Below are 23,246 nucleotides of genomic sequence, written 5' to 3'. Positions count from 1 at the left end.
TTGCATATACTGTCAAAGGCTAGCAATCATTAACATTGTGGGGATGTGCATATACTGTCAAAACTAGCCATCATTAACATGAGTAACAATGTACGTATGCTGTCAAAACTAGCGTTCATTAGGATGGTAACAGTGTACGTATGCTGTCAAAACTAGCGTTCATTAGGATGGTAACAATGTTTGTATACTGTCAAAGGCTAGCGATCATTAACATTGTGACAATATGCATATGCTGTCAAAACTAGCGATCGTTAGGATGGTAACAAGTATACATATGTTATCAAGGCTAGCGTTCATTAACATGGTAACAATGTGCATATGCTGTCAAGGCTAGCAGATCATTAACATGGTGACAGTGTGCATATGCTGTCAAGACTAGCGATCATTAACATAGTAACAGTGTTGCATATGCTGTCAAGGCTAGCCATCGTTATTATGGTAACAATATACGTATACTGTCAAAACTAGCGATCATTAAGATGGTAACAATATACATATATTATCAAACTAGCATTCATTAACATAGTAACAATGTACATATACTGTCAAAACTAGCAATCATTAACATGGTAACAATGTACATATACTGTCAAAACTAGCAATCATTAACATAGTAACAATGTACATATACTGTCAAAACTAGCATTCATTAAGATAGTAACAATGTACATATACTGTCAAAACTAGCAATCATTAACATGGTAATAACACTGAAATCTAGAACCAAGTACAAGTAGCTTTGAAATCGAGTGCATACGAATCAGCAATCTTTACGTTAAAGTTCTGTATTAACAATGTTTGCATCAGATGTTTTAAAATGATAACGGATGTAACACAACTGTCTTTATTGTTATATAACAACACTGCTTATTCTCACTTTTAGTGAAGTTGCTCAGAAGAGAGACAGAAAGATGTAGAACGATGTTGAAAGCTGTAAATTATGTAAACAACAACAAGAATTTCAAAACCAGTTTGAAAACTAAAGTCCATATTCTGTAAACAAACTACACTGACAAACACAAACCAACATTATTTTTAAAATACAATATAATAAATGGCAGGACTTCTATATTGAAGAAAGAAATAGAAAAAATGGAAACCAGATTTAAGGAAGAAAAAACAAACCAAACCTTCGCAGATTTTTGAACAGTGCAAATCAAATAAATACAACATAATAATAGAAAACGCCAAAATACTAAGTAGGGAATCAAATATGAACAAACGCAAAATCAAAAAAGCCTTAATTGTACAAGAACTGAAATCAAAAGTAAACCAATACAAAGGAACACCTTTACACCTATATTAATTAATCACCTAACATCTAGGGTTGCAACGCACCTACAATTTCTTATTTATGCAAGTAGAAACGTTGTTTTACTTTAAACAATCTTTTAACACCCATACCAGAAATCTTAAGAATACACAAAACGTCTTGTGGGTTTCTCGTCATCACAAATTTTATATCAGTTTCGTCTCTAAGATATGCACCTGGAAACAATAAGTTGCAATCTGTTTGCTAACCTGAAGATGACTTGAGATCAAACCGTTGTTCTGTATTATATTTTAGTTAAAGTTTTAATATCCATGCTAGCCATCTTTAGAATACAGCAATAAAGACCTTACTAAGTATAAAAACAGACGTACATGACCCAGACGTTATTGTGATGGTCCTTAAATTCGATAGATATGTTCACGTTAGATCCTTCTGATTTTAAACTAAAAACATGGCACGTAGTTAACAATACCCTCTATTGGCTCTTCGACTAAATTAAACGTCTTGTAGGACATACACTATCGAAGTTCCCAAAGGCGGAGTGCAATTTTACGGCAACAGGACGTGAACCATGCAACTTTCGGTTTATAGACGACGCACGCCACCTACTTGACCCAGAATGATCATAATTCAACGTAGTTATATCAAGAACAAGTTTATTAGTGTCACAAATCGTACAGCTCTCTTCAGATAAGTTGATTAATAGGTGAGTAAGGTCAGGTACGTCATAATACAAACGTCTTTTAGTTCAAATAAATATAGGAGAAATTTTTCCTGATGTTTCACACATTTACTATTCATACATTAAGAGGGCCATATGATAAAATATTAAGTCAGTAAGTAACGTTTCTTTTCCTATTGGATAGTTATCAATACGTCACAATTGGTACTATTTAACACGTCGTAGGGAAGTTACATGTTTGATATATTATATCATTCATATGGTAGTTTAAGACACTACCCAACTACCTAGTTTTCAGCGAAAGATGGAACTAAAACGAAAGATCAGTTCTATGTAACAAATAGGCTTGAGAACTTTCGTAAACTTTTCCCATTAGAAGCGAATACTTTGCATTATGAAGACACGATTTAGGACTTTTATTACTACATCAGAAGACTGATAAAGTGAAACTCTCGGTATATTTACGTAAAACCATCAGAAAGTTCAAATTATAAACGAAGAATATAAATCAAACTGTATTATTCTTGTGACATGAATGTTTATGTACCGCTAATGATAAAATTAATACACAATCATATGAACATCTCTGTTACAGAAACAATTATATACATTGATATGAAAGATTTCTACATCACATTTCAACAACATTCAACTAGGCCTATAGAGGCAACATAAATAAATATCATACAACACAATTATACACAATATATGTTCAAGGTGTATAATATTCGAGAATTAGGCTTAAGGTCATGTAAGACCACTTACCCCAGTGTGCTTCAGCACAGTTACATTATTGTTGGTACTGTTCTACACAGGTTGACAACACACTGATATTATTGTCAGTACATTTCTCTACAACTACCTTATTGTTGGTACTGTTCTACACAAGTTTGACAACACACTGATATCATTGTTGGTACATTTCTCTACAACTACCTTATTGTTGATACTGCTCTACACGGGTTGACAACACACTGATATCATTGTTGGTACATTTCTCTACAACTACCTTATTGTTGGTACTGCTTTACACAGGTTCACAACACACTGATATCATTGTTGGTACATTTCTCTACAACTACCCTATTGTTGATACTGCTCTACACAGGTTGACAACACACTGATATCATTGTTAGTACATTTCTCTACAACTACCTTATTGTTGGTACTGCTCTACACAGGTTCACAACACACTGATATCATTGTTAGTACATTTCTCTACAACTACCTTATTGTTGGTACTGCTCTACACAAGCTTCACAACACACTGATATCATTGTTAGTACATTTCTCTACAACTACCTTATTGTTGATACTGCTCTACACAAGCTTCACAAACACACTGATATCATTGTTAGTACATTTCTCTACAACTACCTTATTGTTGATACTGCTCTACACAGGTTGACAACACACTGATATCATTGTTGGTACATTTTCTCTACAACTACCTTATTGTTGGTACTGTTCTACACAGGGTTGACACAACACACTGATACAATACCTTATTGTTGGTACATTTCTCTACTACCTTATTGTTGGTGCTGCTCACAACACACTGATATCATTGTTGGTACATTTCTCTACAACTACCTTATTGTTGGTGCTGCTCTACACAAGGTTCACAACACACTGATATCATTGTTGGTACATTTCTCTACAACTACCTTATTGTTGGTGCTGCTCTACACAGGTTGACAACACACTGATATCATTGTTGGTACATTTCTCTACAACTACCTTATTGTTGGTACTGCTCTACACAAGGTTCACAACACACTGATATCATTGTTGGTACATTTCTCTACAACTACCTTATTGTTGGTGCTGCTCTACACAGGTTGACAACACACTGATATCATTGTTGGTACATTTCTCTACAACTACCTTATTGTTGGTGCTGCTCTACACAGGTTGACAACACACTGATATCATTGTTAGTACATTTCTCTACAACTACCTTATTGTTGGTACTGCTCTACACAGGTTGACAACACACTGATATCATTGTTAGTACATTTCTCTACAACTACCTTATTGTTGGTACTGCTACAACTACACAGGTTGACAACACACTGATATCATTACACGGGTTCACAACACACTGATATCATTGTTGGTACATTTCTCTACAACTACCTTATTGTTGGTGCTGCTCTACACAGGTTGACAACACACTGATATCATTGTTGGTACATTTCTCTACAACTACCTTATTGTTGGTACTGTTCTACACAGGTTCACAACACACTGATATCATTGTTAGTACATTTCTCTACAACTACCTTATTGTTGGTACTGCTCTACACAGGGTTGACAACACACTGATATCATTGTTAGTACATTTCTCTACAACTACCTTATTGTTGGTACTGCTCTACACAGGTTGACAACACACTGATATCATTGTTAGTACATTTCTCTACAACTACCTTATTGTTGGTACTGCTCTACACGGGTTGACAACACACTGATATCATTGTTGGTACATTTCTCTACAACTACCTTATTGTTGGTACTGCTCTACACGGGTTGACAACACACTGATATCATTGTTGGTACATTTCTCTACAACTACCTTATTGTTGGTACTGCTCTACACAGGGTTGACAACACACTGATATCATTGTTAGTACATTTCTCTACAACTACCTTATTGTTGGTGCTGCTCTACACAGGTTGACAACACACTGATATCATTGTTAGTACATTTCTCTACAACTACCTTATTGTTGGTACTGCTCTACACAGGGTTGACAACACACTGATATCATTGTTAGTACATTTTTTCTCTACAACTACCTTATTGTTGGTACTGCTCTACACAGGTTGACAACACACTGATATCATTGTTAGTACATTTCTCTACAACTACCTTATTGTTGGTGCTGCTCTACACAGGTTCACAACACACTGATATCATTGTTAGTACATTTCTCTACAACTACCTTATTGTTGGTACTGCTCTACACAGGTTTGACAACACACTGATATCATTGTTAGTACATTTCTCTACAACTACCTTATTGTTGGTGCTGCTCTACACGGGTTGACAACACACTGATATCATTGTACAACTACCTTACATTTCTCTACAACTACCTTATTGTTGGTGCTGCTCTACACAGGTTGACAACACACTGATATCATTGTTGGTACATTTCTCTACAACTACCTTATTGTTGGTACTGCTCTACACAGGTTGACAACACACTGATATCATTGTTGGTACATTTCTCTACAACTACCTTATTGTTGGTGCTGCTCTACACAGGGTTGACAACACACTGATATCATTGTTGGTACATTTCTCTACAACTACCTTATTGTTGGTACTGCTCTACACAGGTTGACAACACACTGATATCATTGTTGGTACATTTCTCTACAACTACCTTATTGTTGGTGCTGCTCTACACAGGTTCACAACACACTGATATCATTGTTAGTACATTTCTCTACAACTACCTTATTGTTGGTGCTGTTCTACACGGGTTCACACACACACTGATATCATTGTTAGTACATTTCTCTACAACTACCTTATTGTTGGTACTGCTCTACACAAGGTTCACAACACACTGATATCATTGTTGGTACATTTCTCTACAACTACCTTATTGTTGGTACTGCTCTACACAGGTTCACAACACACTGATATCATTGTTAGTACATTTCTCTACAACTACCTTATTGTTGGTACTGTTCTACACAGGTTGACAACACACTGATATCATTGTTAGTACATTTTTCTCTACAACTACCTTATTGTTGGTACTTTCTCTACACGGGTTGACAACACACTGATATCATTGTTGGTACATTTCTCTACAACTACCTTATTGTTGGTTTACTGCTCTACACACAGGGTTGACAACACACTGATATCATTGTTAGTACATTTCTCTACAACTACCTTATTGTTGGTTGGGTTCACAACACACTGATATCTGCTCTACACTACCTTATTGTTGGTGCTGTTCTACACAGGGTTGACAACACACTGATATCATTGTTAGTACATTTCTCTACAACTACCTTATTGTTGGTACTGCTCTACACAGGTTGACAACACACTGATATCATTGTTAGTACATTTCTCTACAACTACCTTATTGTTGGTATCTGCTCTACAACACTTATTGTTGGTGCTGGGTTGACAACACACTGATATCATTGTTAGTACATTTCTCTACAACTACCTTATTGTTGGTACTGCTCTACACAGGTTGACAACACACTGATATCATTGTTAGTACATTTCTCTACAACTACCTTATTGTTGGTACTGCTCTACACAGGTTTGACAACACACTGATATCATTGTTGGTACATTTCTCTACAACTACCTTATTGTTGGTACTGCTCTACACACAGGTTGACAACACACTGATATCATTGTTAGTACATTTCTCTACAACTACCTTATTGTTGGTGCTGCTCTACACAGGTTGACAACACACTGATATCATTGTTAGTACATTTCTCTACAACTACCTTATTGTTGGTACTGCTCTACACAAGGTTGACAACACACTGATATCATTGTTAGTACATTTCTCTACAACTACCTTATTGTTGGTACTGTTCTACACAGGTTCACAACACACTGATATCATTGTTAGTACATTTCTCTACAACTACCTTATTGTTGGTACTGTTCTACACGGGTTGACAACACACTGATATCATTGTTGGTACATTTCTCTACAACTACCTTATTGTTGGTACTGCTCTACACACAGGTTGACAACACACTGATATCATTGTTGGTACATTTCTCTACAACTACCTTATTGTTGGTGCTGCTCTACACGGGTTGACAACACACTGATATCATTGTTAGTACATTTCTCTACAACTACCTTATTGTCTACACAGGTTGACAACACACTGATATCATTGTTGGTACATTTCTCTACAACTACCTTATTGTTGGTACTGCTCTACACAGGTTGACAACACACTGATATCATTGTTGGTACATTTCTCTACAACTACCTTATTGTTGGTACTGCTCTACACAGGTTGACAACACACTGATATCATTGTTGGTACATTTCTCTACAACTACCTTATTGTTGGTGCTGCTCTACACGGGTTGACAACACACTGATATCATTGTTGGTACATTTCTCTACAACTACCTTATTGTTGGTGCTGCTCTACACAGGTTCACAACACACTGATATCATTGTTGGTACATTTCTCTACAACTACCTTATTGTTGGTACTGCTCTACACAAGGTTCACAACACACTGATATCATTGTTGGTACATTTCTCTACAACTACCTTATTGTTGGTACTGCTCTACACAGGTTGACAACACACTGATATCATTGTTAGTACATTTCTCTACAACTACCTTATTGTTGGTGCTGCTCTACACAAGTTGACAACACACTGATATCATTGTTGGTACATTTCTCTACAACTACCTTATTGTTGGTACTGCTCTACACAGGTTGACAACACACTGATATCATTGTTGGTACATTTCTCTACAACTACCTTATTGTTGGTGCTGCTCTACACAGGTTGACAACACACTGATATCATTGTTAGTACATTTCTCTACAACTACCTTATTGTTGGTACTGCTCTACACAGGGTTGACAACACACTGATATCATTGTTAGTACATTTTTCTCTACAACAACACCTTATTGTTGGTATTTCTCTGCTCTACTTAGGGTTGACAACACACTGATATCATTGTTGGTACATTTCTCTACAACTACCTTATTGTTGGTGCTGCTCTACACAGGTTCACAACACACTGATATCATTGTTGGTACATTTCTCTACAACTACCTTATTGTTGGTACTGCTCTACACAGGTTGACAACACACTGATATCATTGTTGGTACATTTCTCTACAACTACCTTATTGTTGGTGCTGCTCTACACAGGTTGACAACACACTGATATCATTGTTGGTACATTTCTCTACAACTACCTTATTGTTGGTACTGCTCTACACAGGTTGACAACACACTGATATCATTGTTGGTACATTTCTCTACAACTACCTTATTGTTGGTGCTGTTCTACACGGGTTGACAACACACTGATATCATTGTTAGTACATTTCTCTACAACTACCTTATTGTTGGTGCTGCTCTACACAGGTTGACAACACACTGATATCATTGTTAGTACATTTCTCTACAACTACCTTATTGTTGGTACTGCTCTACACGGGTTCACAACACACTGATATCATTGTTAGTACATTTCTCTACAACTACCTTATTGTTGGTGCTGCTCTACACAGGTTGACAACACACTGATATCATTGTTGGTACATTTCTCTACAACTACCTTATTGTTGGTACTGCTCTACACGGGTTGACAACACACTGATATCATTGTTGGTACATTTCTCTACAACTACCTTATTGTTGGTACTGCTCTACACAGGTTGACAACACACTGATATCATTGTTAGTACATTTCTCTACAACTACCTTATTGTTGGTACTGCTCTACACAGGGTTGACAACACACTGATATCATTGTTGGTACATTTCTCTACAACTACCTTATTGTTGGTACTGCTCTACACTTATTGTTGGTTGCTCTACACAGGTTGACAACACACTGATATCATTGTTAGTACATTTCTCTACAACTACCTTATTGTTGGTACTGCTCTACACAGGTTCACAACACACTGATATCATTGTTGGTACATTTCTCTACAACTACCTTATTGTTGGTACTGCTCTACACGGGTTGACAACACACTGATATCATTGTTAGTACATTTCTCTACAACTACCTTATTGTTGGTGCTGCTCTACACGGGTTGACAACACACTGATATCATTGTTAGTACATTTCTCTACAACTACCTTATTGTTGGTACTGCTCTACACAGGTTGACAACACACTGATATCATTGTTAGTACATTTCTCTACAACTACCTTATTGTTGGTACTGCTCTACACAAGGTTGACAACACACTGATATCATTGTTAGTACATTTCTCTACAACTACCTTATTGTTGGTGCTGCTCTACACAGGTTGACAACACACTGATATCATTGTTGGTACATTTCTCTACAACTACCTTATTGTTGGTACTGCTCTACACAGGTTCACAACACACTGATATCATTGTTAGTACATTTCTCTACAACTACCTTATTGTTGGTACTGCTCTACACAGGTTGACAACACACTGATATCATTGTTAGTACATTTCTCTACAACTACCTTATTGTTGGTACTGCTCTACACAGGTTGACAACACACTGATATCATTGTTAGTACATTTCTCTACAACTACCTTATTGTTGGTACTGTTCTACACAGGTTGACAACACACTGATATCATTGTTAGTACATTTCTCTACAACTACCTTATTGTTGGTACTGCTCTACACGGGTTCACAACACACTGATATCATTGTTAGTACATTTCTCTACAACTACCTTATTGTTGGTACTGCTCTACACAGGTTGACAACACACTGATATCATTGTTAGTACATTTCTCTACAACTACCTTATTGTTGGTGCTGCTCTACACAGGTTGACAACACACTGATATCATTGTTGGTACATTTCTCTACAACTACCTTATTGTTGGTGCTGCTCTACACAGGTTGACAACACACTGATATCATTGTTGGTACATTTCTCTACAACTACCTTATTGTTGGTGCTGTTCTACACAGGGTTGACAACACACTGATATCATTGTTGGTACATTTCTCTACAACTACCTTATTGTTGGTGCTGCTCTCTACACATTGGGTTGACAACACACTGATATCATTGTTAGTACATTTCTCTACAACTACCTTATTGTTGGTACTGCTCTACACAGGGTTGACAACACACTGATATCATTGTTAGTACATTTCTCTACAACTACCTTATTGTTGGTACTGCTCTACACAGGTTGACAACACACTGATATCATTGTTAGTACATTTCTCTACAACTACCTTATTGTTGGTACTGCTCTACACAGGGTTGACAACACACTGATACATTGTTGTACATTTCTCTACAACTACCTTATTGTTGGTACTGCTCTACACAGGTTTGACAACACACTGATATCATTGTTAGTACATTTCTCTACAACTACCTTATTGTTGGTGCTGCTCTACACAGGTTCACAACACACTGATATCATTGTTGGTACATTTCTCTACAACTACCTTATTGTTGGTGCTGCTCTACACAGGTTGACAACACACTGATATCATTGTTGGTACATTTCTCTACAACTACCTTATTGTTGGTACTGCTCTACACAGGTTGACAACACACTGATATCATTGTTGGTACATTTCTCTACAACTACCTTATTGTTGGTGCTGCTCTACACGGGTTGACAACACACTGATATCATTGTTGGTACATTTCTCTACAACTACCTTATTGTTGGTCACAACACACTGCTCTACACAGGTTGACAACACACTGATATCATTGTTGGTACATTTCTCTACAACTACCTTATTGTTGGTGCTGCTCTACACGGGTTGACAACACACTGATATCATTGTTAGTACATTTCTCTACAACTACCTTATTGTTGGTGCTGCTCTACACAGGTTGACAACACACTGATATCATTGTTGGTACATTTCTCTACAACTACCTTATTGTTGGTACTGCTCTACACGGGTTGACAACACACTGATATCATTGTTAGTACATTTCTCTACAACTACCTTATTGTTGGTACTGCTCTACACAAGGTTGACAACACACTGATATCATTGTTAGTACATTTCTCTACAACTACCTTATTGTTGGTGCTGCTCTACACAGGTTGACAACACACTGATATCATTGTTGGTACATTTCTCTACAACTACCTTATTGTTGGACAACACACTGATATCATTGTTGTACATTTCTCTACAACTACCTTATTGTTGGTACTGCTCTACACTGTACATTTCTCTACAACTACCTTATTGTTGGTGCTGCTCTACACAGGTTGACAACACACTGATATCATTGTTGGTACATTTCTCTACAACTACCTTATTGTTGGTGCTGCTCTACACAGGTTGACAACACACTGATATCATTGTTGGTACATTTCTCTACAACTACCTTATTGTTGGTGCTGCTCTACACGGGTTGACAACACACTGATATCATTGTTGGTACATTTCTCTACAACTACCTTATTGTTGGTACTGCTCTACACAGGTTGACAACACACTGATATCATTGTTAGTACATTTCTCTACAACTACCTTATTGTTGGTACTGTTCTACACAGGTTGACAACACACTGATATCATTGTTAGTACATTTCTCTACAACTACCTTATTGTTGGTACTGCTCTACACAGGTTGACAACACACTGATATCATTGTTAGTACATTTCTCTACAACTACCTTATTGTTGGTACTGCTCTACACAGGTTCACAACACACTGATATCATTGTTAGTACATTTCTCTACAACTACCTTATTGTTGGTACTGCTCTACACAGGTTGACAACACACTGATATCATTGTTAGTACATTTCTCTACAACTACCTTATTGTTGGTACTGCTCTACACAGGGTTGACAACACACTGATATCATTGTTGGTACATTTCTCTACAACTACCTTATTGTTGGTACTGTTCTACACAGGTTGACAACACACTGATATCATTGTTAGTACATTTCTCTACACCTACCTTATTGTTGGTACTGCTCTACACAGGTTCACAACACACTGATATCATTGTTAGTACATTTCTCTACAACTACCTTATTGTTGGTACTGCTCTACACAGGTTGACAACACACTGATATCATTGTTAGTACATTTCTCTACAACTACCTTATTGTTGGTACTGCTCTACACAGGGTTGACAACACACTGATATCATTGTTAGTACATTTCTCTACAACTACCTTATTGTTGGTACTGCTCTACACAGGTTGACAACACACTGATATCATTGTTGGTACATTTCTCTACAACTACCTTATTGTTGGTGCTGCTCTACACAGGTTCACAACACACTGATATCATTGTTAGTACATTTCTCTACAACTACCTTATTGTTGGTGCTGCTCTACACAGGTTGACAACACACTGATATCATTGTTAGTACATTTCTCTACAACTACCTTATTGTTGGTGCTGCTCTACACAGGTTGACAACACACTGATATCATTGTTGGTACATTTCTCTACAACTACCTTATTGTTGGTGCTGCTCTACACAGGTTGACAACACACTGATATCATTGTTGGTACATTTCTCTACAACTACCTTATTGTTGGTGCTGCTCTACACAGGTTGACAACACACTGATATCATTGTTAGTACATTTCTCTACAACTACCTTATTGTTGGTACTGCTCTACACAGGTTGACAACACACTGATATCATTGTTGGTACATTTCTCTACAACTACCTTATTGTTGGTACTGTTCTACACAGGTTGACAACACACTGATATCATTGTTGGTACATTTCTCTACAACTACCTTATTGTTGGTACTGCTCTACACAGGTTGACAACACACTGATATCATTGTTGGTACATTTCTCTACAACTACCTTATTGTTGGTACTGCTCTACACAAGGTTGACAACACACTGATATCATTGTTGGTACATTTCTCTACAACTACCTTATTGTTGGTGCTGCTCTACACGGGTTGACAACACACTGATATCATTGTTGGTACATTTCTCTACAACTACCTTATTGTTGGTGCTGTTCTACACAGGTTGACAACACACTGATATCATTGTTGGTACATTTCTCTACAACTACCTTATTGTTGGTACTGCTCTACACGGGTTGACAACACACTGATATCATTGTTAGTACATTTCTCTACAACTACCTTATTGTTGGTACTGCTCTACACAGGTTGACAACACACTGATATCATTGTTAGTACATTTCTCTACAACTACCTTATTGTTGGTGCTGCTCTACACGGGTTGACAACACACTGATATCATTGTTGGTACATTTCTCTACAACTACCTTATTGTTGGTACTGCTCTACACAGGTTGACAACACACTGATATCATTGTTGGTACATTTCTCTACAACTACCTTATTGTTGGTACTGCTCTACACAGGGTTCACAACACACTGATATCATTGTTAGTACATTTCTCTACAACTACCTTATTGTTGGTACTGCTCTACACAGGTTGACAACACACTGATATCATTGTTGGTACATTTCTCTACAACTACCTTATTGTTGGTACTGCTCTACACAGGTTGACAACACACTGATATCATTGTTGGTACATTTCTCTACAACTACCTTATTGTTGGTACTGCTCTACACGGGTTGACAACACACTGATATCATTGTTGGTACATTTCTCTACAACTACCTTATTGTTGGTGCTGCTCTACACAGGTTCACAACACACTGATATCATTGTTGGTACATTTCTCTACAACTACCTTATTGTTGGTGCTGCTCTACACAGGTTCACAACACACTGATATCATTGTTGGTACATTTCTCTACAACTACCTTATTGTTGGTGCTGCTCTACACAAGGTTGACAACACACTGATATCATTGTTGGTACATTTCTCTACAACTACCTTATTGTTGGTGCTGCTCTACACAAGGTTCACAACACACTGATATCATTGTTAGTACATTTCTCTACAACTACCTTATTGTTGGTACTGCTCTACACAAGGTTGACAACACACTGATATCATTGTTGGTACATTTCTCTACAACTACCTTATTGTTGGTACTGCTCTACACGGGTTGACAACACACTGATATCATTGTTGGTACATTTCTCTACAACTACCTTATTGTTGGTGCTGCTCTACACAGGTTCACAACACACTGATATCATTGTTAGTACATTTCTCTACAACTACCTTATTGTTGGTGCTGCTCTACACGGGTTGACAACACACTGATATCATTGTTGGTACATTTCTCTACAACTACCTTATTGTTGGTACTTTCTCTACACTTATTGTTGGTTGCTCTACACAACACACTGATATCATTGTTGGTACATTTCTCTACAACTACCTTATTGTTGGTACTGCTCTACAACACAGGTTGACAACACACTGATATCATTGTTGTACATTTCTCTACAACTACCTTATTGTTGGTACTGTTCTGTTGACAACACACTGATACATTGTTAGTACATTTCTCTACAACTACCTTATTGTTGGTGCTGTTCTACACAGGTTGACAACACACTGATATCATTGTTGGTACATTTCTCTACAACTACCTTATTGTTGGTACTGCTCTACACGGGTTGACAACACACTGATATCATTGTTAGTACATTTCTCTACAACTACCTTATTGTTGGTGCTGCTCTACACAGGTTCACAACACACTGATATCATTGTTGGTACATTTCTCTACAACTACCTTATTGTTGGTACTGCTCTACACAGGTTGACAACACACTGATATCATTGTTAGTACATTTCTCTACAACTACCTTATTGTTGGTACTGCTCTACACAGGTTGACAACACACTGATATCATTGTTGGTACATTTCTCTACAACTACCTTATTGTTGGTGCTGCTCTACACAGGTTGACAACACACTGATATCATTGTTAGTACATTTCTCTACAACTACCTTATTGTTGGTACTGCTCTACACAGGTTGACAACACACTGATATCATTGTTGGTACATTTCTCTACAACTACCTTATTGTTGGTGCTGCTCTACACAGGTTCACAACACACTGATATCATTGTTGGTACATTTCTCTACAACTACCTTATTGTTGGTGCTGCTCTACACAGGTTGACAACACACTGATATCATTGTTAGTACATTTCTCTACAACTACCTTATTGTTGGTGCTGCTCTACACAGGGTTGACAACACACTGATATCATTGTTGGTACATTTCTCTACAACTACCTTATTGTTGGTACTGCTCTACACAGGGTTCACAACACACTGATATCATTGTTGTACATTTCTCTACAACTACCTTATTGTTGGTACTGCTCTACACAGGTTGACAACACACTGATATCATTGTTAGTACATTTCTCTACAACTACCTTATTGTTGGTACTGCTCTACACAGGTTGACAACACACTGATATCATTGTTGGTACATTTCTCTACAACTACCTTATTGTTGGTACTGTTCTACACAAGGTTGACAACACACTGATATCATTGTTAGTACATTTCTCTACAACTACCTTATTGTTGGTACTGCTCTACACAGGTTGACAACACACTGATATCATTGTTGGTACATTTCTCTACAACTACCTTATTGTTGGTGCTGCTCTACACAGGTTGACAACACACTGATATCATTGTTAGTACATTTCTCTACAACTACCTTATTGTTGGTACTGCTCTACACGGGTTGACAACACACTGATATCATTGTTGGTACATTTCTCTACAACTACCTTATTGTTGGTGCTGCTCTACACAGGTTGACAACACACTGATATCATTGTTGGTACATTTCTCTACAACTACCTTATTGTTGGTGCTGCTCTACACAGGTTGACAACACACTGATATCATTGTTGGTACATTTCTCTACAACTACCTTATTGTTGGTGCTGCTCTACACAGGTTGACAACACACTGATATCATTGTTGGTACATTTCTCTACAACTACCTTATTGTTGGTGCTGCTCTACACAGGTTCACAACACACTGATATCATTGTTGGTACATTTCTCTACAACTACCTTATTGTTGGTACTGCTCTACACAAGGTTGACAACACACTGATATCATTGTTGGTACATTTCTCTACAACTACCTTATTGTTGGTACTGCTCTACACAGGGTTGACAACACACTGATATCATTGTTGGTACATTTCTCTACAACTACCTTATTGTTGGTACTGCTCTACACAGGTTGACAACACACTGATATCATTGTTGGTACATTTCTCTACAACTACCTTATTGTTGGTACTGCTCTACACAGGTTGACAACACACTGATATCATTGTTGGTACATTTCTCTACAACTACCTTATTGTTGGTACTGCTCTACACAGGTTGACAACACACTGATATCATTGTTGGTACATTTCTCTACAACTACCTTATTGTTGGTGCTGCTCTACACGGGTTGACAACACACTGATATCATTGTTAGTACATTTCTCTACAACTACCTTATTGTTGGTGCTGCTCTACACAGGTTGGTACATTTCTCTACAACTACCTTATTGTTGGTGCTGCTCTACACAGGTTGACAACACACTGATATCATTGTTAGTACATTTCTCTACAACTACCTTATTGTTGGTGCTGCTCTACACAGGTTGACAACACACTGATATCATTGTTGGTACATTTCTCTACAACTACCTTATTGTTGGTGCTGCTCTACACAGGTTGACAACACACTGATATCATTGTTAGTACATTTCTCTACAACTACCTTATTGTTGGTGCTGCTCTACACAGGTTGACAACACACTGATATCATTGTTGGTACATTTCTCTACAACTACCTTATTGTTGGTACTGCTCTACACAGGGTTCACAACACACTGATATCATTGTTGGTACATTTCTCTACAACTACCTTATTGTTGGTACTGCTCTACACAGGTTGACAACACACTGATATCATTGTTAGTACATTTCTCTACAACTACCTTATTGTTGGTACTGTTCTACACAGGTTGACAACACACTGATATCATTGTTAGTACATTTCTCTACAACTACCTTATTGTTGGTGCTGCTCTACACAGGTTGACAACACACTGATATCATTGTTGGTACATTTCTCTACAACTACCTTATTGTTGGTGCTGCTCTACACAGGTTGACAACACACTGATATCATTGTTGGTACATTTCTCTACAACTACCTTATTGTTGGTACTGCTCTACACAGGTTGACAACACACTGATATCATTGTTGGTACATTTCTCTACAACTACCTTATTGTTGGTGCTGCTCTACACAGGTTGACAACACACTGATATCATTGTTGGTACATTTCTCTACAACTACCTTATTGTTGGTGCTGCTCTACACAGGGTTGACAACACACTGATATCATTGTTGGTACATTTCTCTACAACTACCTTATTGTTGGTACTGCTCTACACAGGTTCACAACACACTGATATCATTGTTAGTACATTTCTCTACAACTACCTTATTGTTGGTACTGCTCTACACAGGTTGACAACACACTGATATCATTGTTGGTACATTTCTCTACAACTACCTTATTGTTGGTGCTGCTCTACACAGGTTGACAACACACTGATATCATTGTTAGTACATTTCTCTACAACTACCTTATTGTTGGTGCTGCTCTACACAGGTTGACAACACACTGATATCATTGTTGGTACATTTCTCTACAACTACCTTATTGTTGGTGCTGCTCTACACAGGTTGACAACACACTGATATCATTGTTGGTACATTTCTCTACAACTACCTTATTGTTGGTGCTGCTCTACACGGGTTGACAACACACTGATATCATTGTTGGTACATTTCTCTACAACTACCTTATTGTTGGTGCTGCTCTACACAGGTTGACAACACACTGATATCATTGTTGGTACATTTCTCTACAACTACCTTATTGTTGGTGCTGCTCTACACAGGTTCACAACACACTGATATCATTGTTGGTACATTTCTCTACAACTACCTTATTGTTGGTACTGCTCTACACGGGTTGACAACACACTGATATCATTGTTGGTACATTTCTCTACAACTACCTTATTGTTGGTACTGCTCTACACAGGTTCACAACACACTGATATCATTGTTGGTACATTTCTCTACAACTACCTTATTGTTGGTACTGCTCTACACAGGTTCACAACACACTGATATCATTGTTGGTACATTTCTCTACAACTACCTTATTGTTGGTACTGCTCTACACAGGTTGACAACACACTGATATCATTGTTGGTACATTTCTCTACAACTACCTTATTGTTGGTACTGCTCTACACAGGTTGACAACACACTGATATCATTGTTAGTACATTTCTCTACAACTACCTTATTGTTGGTACTGCTCTACACAGGTTGACAACACACTGATATCATTGTTGGTACATTTCTCTACAACTACCTTATTGTTGGTACTGCTCTACACAGGTTGACAACACACTGATATCATTGTTGGTACATTTCTCTACAACTACCTTATTGTTGGTGCTGCTCTACACAGGTTGACAACACACTGATATCATTGTTGGTACATTTCTCTACAACTACCTTATTGTTGGTGCTGCTCTACACAGGTTGACAACACACTGATATCATTGTTGGTACATTTCTCTACAACTACCTTATTGTTGGTACTGTTCTACACAGGTTGACAACACACTGATATCATTGTTAGTACATTTCTCTACAACTACCTTATTGTTGGTACTGTTCTACACAGGTTCACAACACACTGATATCATTGTTAGTACATTTCTCTACAACTACCTTATTGTTGGTGCTGCTCTACACAGGTTCACAACACTGATATCATTGTTGGTACATTTCTCTACAACTACCTTATTGTTGGTGCTGCTCTACACAGGTTGACAACACACTGATATCATTGTTAGTACATTTCTCTACAACTACCTTATTGTTGGTGCTGCTCTACACAGGTTCACAACACACTGATATCATTGTTGGTACATTTCTCTACAACTACCTTATTGTTGGTGCTGCTCTACACAGGTTGACAACACACTGATATCATTGTTGGTACATTTCTCTACAACTACCTTATTGTTGGTACTGCTCTACACAGGTTGACAACACACTGATATCATTGTTGGTACATTTCTCTACAACTACCTTATTGTTGGTGCTGCTCTACAGGGTTACACTGATTATTGTTGGTACATTTCTCTACAACTACCTTATTGTTGGTACTGCTCTACACAGGGTTGACAACACACTGATATCATTGTTGGTACATTTCTCTACAACTACCTTATTGTTGGTGCTGCTCTACACAGGTTGACAACACACTGATATCATTGTTGGTACATTTCTCTACAACTACCTTATTGTTGGTGCTGCTCTACACAAGGTTCACAACACACTGATATCATTGTTGGTACATTTCTCTACAACTACCTTATTGTTGGTGCTGCTCTACACAGGTTCACAACACACTGATATCATTGTTGGTACATTTCTCTACAACTACCTTATTGTTGGTACTGCTCTACACGGGTTGACAACACACTGATATCATTGTTGGTACATTTCTCTACAACTACCTTATTGTTGGTGCTGCTCTACACAGGTTGACAACACACTGATATCATTGTTGGTACATTTCTCTACAACTACCTTATTGTTGGTACTGCTCTACACAGGTTGACAACACACTGATATCATTGTTGGTACATTTCTCTACAACTACCTTATTGTTGGTACTGCTCTACACAGGTTGACAACACACTGATATCATTGTTGGTACATTTCTCTACAACTACCTTATTGTTGGTACTGCTCTACACAGGTTGACAACACACTGATATCATTGTTGGTACATTTCTCTACAACTACCTTATTGTTGGTACTGCTCTACACAGGTTGACAACACACTGATATCATTGTTGGTACATTTCTCTACAACTACCTTATTGTTGGTACTGCTCTACACGGGTTGACAACACACTGATATCATTGTTGGTACATTTCTCTACAACTACCTTATTGTTGGTGCTGCTCTACACAGGTTGACAACACACTGATATCATTGTTGGTACATTTCTCTACAACTACCTTATTGTTGGTGCTGCTCTACACAGGTTGACAACACACTGATATCATTGTTAGTACATTTCTCTACAACTACCTTATTGTTGGTACTGCTCTACACAGGTTGACAACACACTGATATCATTGTTGGTACATTTCTCTACAACTACCTTATTGTTGGTGCTGCTCTACACAGGTTCACAACACACTGATATCATTGTTAGTACATTTCTCTACAACTACCTTATTGTTGGTACTGCTCTACACAGGTTGACAACACACTGATATCATTGTTGGTACATTTCTCTACAACTACCTTATTGTTGGTACTGCTCTACACAGGTTGACAACACACTGATATCATTGTTAGTACATTTCTCTACAACTACCTTATTGTTGGTACTGCTCTACACAGGTTGACAACACACTGATATCATTGTTGGTACATTTCTCTACAACTACCTTATTGTTGGTACTGCTCTACACAGGTTGACAACACACTGATATCATTGTTGGTACATTTCTCTACAACTACCTTATTGTTGGTACTGCTCTACACAGGTTGACAACACACTGATATCATTGTTAGTACATTTCTCTACAACTACCTTATTGTTGGTGCTGCTCTACACAGGTTGACAACACACTGATATCATTGTTGGTACATTTCTCTACAACTACCTTATTGTTGGTGCTGCTCTACACAGGTTGACAACACACTGATATCATTGTTGGTACATTTCTCTACAACTACCTTATTGTTGGTGCTGCTCTACACGGGTTGACAACACACTGATATCATTGTTGGTACATTTCTCTACAACTACCTTATTGTTGGTACTGCTCTACACAGGTTGACAACACACTGATATCATTGTTGGTACATTTCTCTACAACTACCTTATTGTTGGTGCTGCTCTACACAGGTTCACAACACACTGATATCATTGTTGGTACATTTCTCTACAACTACCTTATTGTTGGTGCTGCTCTACACAGGTTGACAACACACTGATATCATTGTTGGTACATTTCTCTACAACTACCTTATTGTTGGTGCTGCTCTACACAGGTTGACAACACACTGATATCATTGTTGGTACATTTCTCTACAACTACCTTATTGTTGGTGCTGCTCTACACAGGTTGACAACACACTGATATCATTGTTAGTACATTTCTCTACAACTACCTTATTGTTGGTACTGCTCTACACGGGTTGACAACACACTGATATCATTGTTGGTACATTTCTCTACAACTACCTTATTGTTGGTGCTGCTCTACACAGGTTGACAACACACTGATATCATTGTTGGTACATTTCTCTACAACTACCTTATTGTTGGTACTGCTCTACACAGGTTGACAACACACTGATATCATTGTTGATTTCTCTACAACTACCTTATTGTTACACAGGTTACACTGATATCATTGTTGGTACATTTCTCTACAACTACCTTATTGTTGGTGCTGCTCTACACAGGTTCACAACACACTGATATCATTGTTGTACATTTCTCTACAACTACCTTATTGTTGGTATCTGCTCTACACAGGTTGACAACACACTGATATCATTGTTGGTACATTTCTCTACAACTACCTTATTGTTGGTGCTGCTCTACACAGGTTCACAACACACTGATATCATTGTTGGTACATTTCTCTACAACTACCTTATTGTTGGTACTGCTCTACACAGGTTGACAACACACTGATATCATTGTTGGTACATTTCTCTACAACTACCTTATTGTTGGTACTGCTCTACACAGGTTGACAACACACTGATATCATTGTTAGTACATTTCTCTACAACTACCTTATTGTTGGTACTGCTCTACACAGGTTGACAACACACTGATATCATTGTTGGTACATTTCTCTACAACTACCTTATTGTTGGTACTGCTCTACACGGGTTGACAACACACTGATATCATTGTTGGTACATTTCTCTACAACTACCTTATTGTTGGTACTGCTCTACACAGGTTCACAACACACAACACACTGATATCATTGTTGGTACATTTCTCTACAACTACCTTATTGTTGGTGCTGCTCTACACAGGTTGACAACACACTGATATCATTGTTGGTACATTTCTCTACAACTACCTTATTGTTGGTGCTGCTCTACACAGGGTTGACAACACACTGATATCATTGTTGGTACATTTCTCTACAACTACCTTATTGTTGGTACTGCTCTACACGGGTTGACAACACACTGATATCATTGTTGGTACATTTCTCTACAACTACCTTATTGTTGGTGCTGCTCTACACAGGTTGACAACACACTGATATCATTGTTAGTACATTTCTCTACAACTACCTTATTGTTGGTGCTGCTCTACACAGGTTGACAACACACTGATATCATTGTTGGTACATTTCTCTACAACTACCTTATTGTTGGTGCTGCTCTACACAGGTTGACAACACACTGATATCATTGTTGGTACATTTCTCTACAACTACCTTATTGTTGGTGCTGCTCTACACAGGTTCACAACACACTGATATCATTGTTGGTACATTTCTCTACAACTACCTTATTGTTGGTGCTGCTCTACACAGGGTTGACAACACACTGATATCATTGTTAGTACATTTCTCTACAACTACCTTATTGTTGGTGCTGCTCTACACAGGTTGACAACACACTGATATCATTGTTGGTACATTTCTCTACAACTACCTTATTGTTGGTGCTGCTCTCTACACAGGTTCACAACACACTGATATCATTGTTGGTACATTTCTCTACAACTACCTTATTGTTGGTACTGCTCTACACAGGTTGACAACACACTGATATCATTGTTGGTACATTTCTCTACAACTACCTTATTGTTGGTACCTCTACACAGGTTGACAACACACTGATATCATTGTTGGTACATTTCTCTACAACTACCTTATTGTTGGTGCTGCTCTACACGGGTTGACAACACACTGATATCATTGTTGGTACATTTCTCTACAACTACCTTATTGTTGGTGCTGCTCTACACAGGTTTCACAACACACTGATATCATTGTTGGTACATTTCTCTACAACTACCTTATTGTTGGTGCTGCTCTACACAGGTTGACAACACACTGATATCATTGTTGGTACATTTCTCTACAACTACCTTATTGTTGGTGCTGCTCTACACAGGTTGACAACACACTGATATCATTGTTGGTACATTTCTCTACAACTACCTTATTGTTGGTGCTGTTCTACACAGGTTGACACACACTGATATCATTGTTGGTACATTTCTCTACAACTATTGTTACACGGGTTCACAACACACTGATATCATTGTTGGTACATTTCTCTACAACTACCTTATTGTTGGTACTGCTCTACACAGGTTCACAACACACTGATATCATTGTTGGTACATTTCTCTACAACTACCTTATTGTTGGTGCTGCTCTACACAGGGTTCACAACACACTGATATCATTGTTAGTACATTTCTCTACAACTACCTTATTGTTGGTGCTGCTCTACACAGGTTGACAACACACTAGTAC

The sequence above is a fragment of the Tachypleus tridentatus genome, unplaced genomic scaffold (genome assembly GCF_004210375.1).
Source record: "Tachypleus tridentatus isolate NWPU-2018 unplaced genomic scaffold, ASM421037v1 Hic_cluster_1, whole genome shotgun sequence".
Classification (NCBI taxonomy): domain Eukaryota; kingdom Metazoa; phylum Arthropoda; class Merostomata; order Xiphosura; family Limulidae; genus Tachypleus; species Tachypleus tridentatus.
Note: the sequence above shows the minus strand (reverse complement) of the source record.